We start from the raw sequence: 1915 nt of genomic DNA, 5'->3' as shown, positions 1-1915 counted from the left end.
CTACCCACCCACACACAACACACATGCATATACATACAAACTCTCTTTCACATACATATGACTGGGTCAGTAGGTAGGTCCTAAGAAGTACTAAATCTTTCTGCTGTATCCCCTTCCACACTCCAAAATTACTCTATATGAGTTCTAGAGGTCCCTTGATTTGATACACTTCAGGGTTGTATTAGTTAATTATTAGGTAAGATAACAGTTGTATAACTATAAAAAAAATGTACTACCTATTTCGGACCAATACTGAGGGGTATATATATATACATGTTTCAAGCTTGTAAATTTTAGAACAACTCATCCATCCATAAGGAGAATTTGATCTCATTTAGAATGCTAACTAGAAAATGAAATTTAGCTTAAAATTAGTCATCTTTACAACTTCAATAAGACGAGTGGATTTTGCTGTGGATGTTTACATGAATTTCTGGGTGGCAAATGTTGTTGGTAAGGTATCAGGCAAAGTTGTTTGGGTGTTAAGCTCATAATCATAAAGTTGTGTGTACGATTCGTAAGCTAGGTGGCATGTTTTTGTCTTCAAGCAAGATACTTAAATTTATTTTGCTCCATTTCCGTCAGCTAGAAATTTGTACCTGCAGCTGGGATGCAGTTAACCCAGTAGTGAACTGGCACCCTGTTCAGTGAGAAGCTTTGTACTCTGTGTTGCTTAAGGATAAGCTCTGGTTTATTGAACCTATAGGTTGGCTTTATTTTTATTATTATTATTATTATTATTATTATGCACCCTTTTAAAGCCTGGCAAGGCTCATGGGCCCGGTTTCCCGGTTTCTATGGCGTATGTGCTCCTCCCAGCTGGACGGGATGCCAGTCCATTGCAGCGTTACTCAAGAAACAGGAAGAAAGAGTGAGAGAAAGTTGGGGCAAAAGAGTACAACAGGGGTCGCCAAATATTCAAGCCAGGTATGATGCAATATCCTACTACTAGGCACATGGCCTTGTGATGAGAGTGTTATACTCACAATCACTAGATCTTGGGCTCAATTCCCAGGCTTGGCAGCATATTGTGCTCTTGAGCGAAACACTTCATTTCATGTCCACTCAGCTGTAAATAGGTAATCCTGTGACACCGAGCTTACTGATCAGGCTGGATGTTGGCCTGCTCACCTAACCAGCAGGGTGCATTATTTGAAAGCTAAAAGGATGTAAAGTGCATTGTGACCAGCAATGTGTAACAACAACGTCTGATAGTCTGGTTGATCATGGGATCACATAAGACCACTTATATATTTTAAGCACATTTTCAAACGATCTTTATCAGGATTAAATCATAAATAGAAATTTGTGTTGTATTGAGCAGAAACATGACTGATAATGTACCAAGGATCCAGAATAATATAATTACATAACTTCCTGCTTTCTTTAGTTATTTTCACAGAAATTTAGCTGAAAAGGCATAAAAGCTCATGCAAATATCTAAAACGTAGAATATGCTGGATGGGACAGTATAAGAAAATATAGATAACCAACCACTGCTGAAAATTAGCTTCCATTTGTTTTAAAATGTCCTATTTATTTATTTATTTATTTATTTATTTATTTGCTTATTTTGCAAAACACAAGGGGTCATTTAGTGAAAAGGGGCACTGAGGCTACATAGCAACAGGTAAATAATTAATATAAATGTGTTGCATACTAATTTAATGACTCAGTTGATGGTGGTATTACCACCACCTATAATAATAATAATAATAATAATAATAATAATAATAATAATTGCAGTTCATTTCATTGCTGTTATTTACAAAATCTTTTTCACCACTTCATCATCTATTCATCATTCTATTTATTGTTTAAAATTTAACTACGATGGATGGCAAAACCAGTAGAGTGCCAGTTAACATCCCTTTTTAAATTCTGAATTCCGATCCCACTCAGGTCAGCTTCGCCT

The sequence above is a fragment of the Octopus bimaculoides genome, chromosome 4, assembly GCF_001194135.2.
Source record: "Octopus bimaculoides isolate UCB-OBI-ISO-001 chromosome 4, ASM119413v2, whole genome shotgun sequence".
Classification (NCBI taxonomy): Eukaryota; Metazoa; Mollusca; class Cephalopoda; order Octopoda; family Octopodidae; genus Octopus; species Octopus bimaculoides.
Note: the sequence above shows the minus strand (reverse complement) of the source record.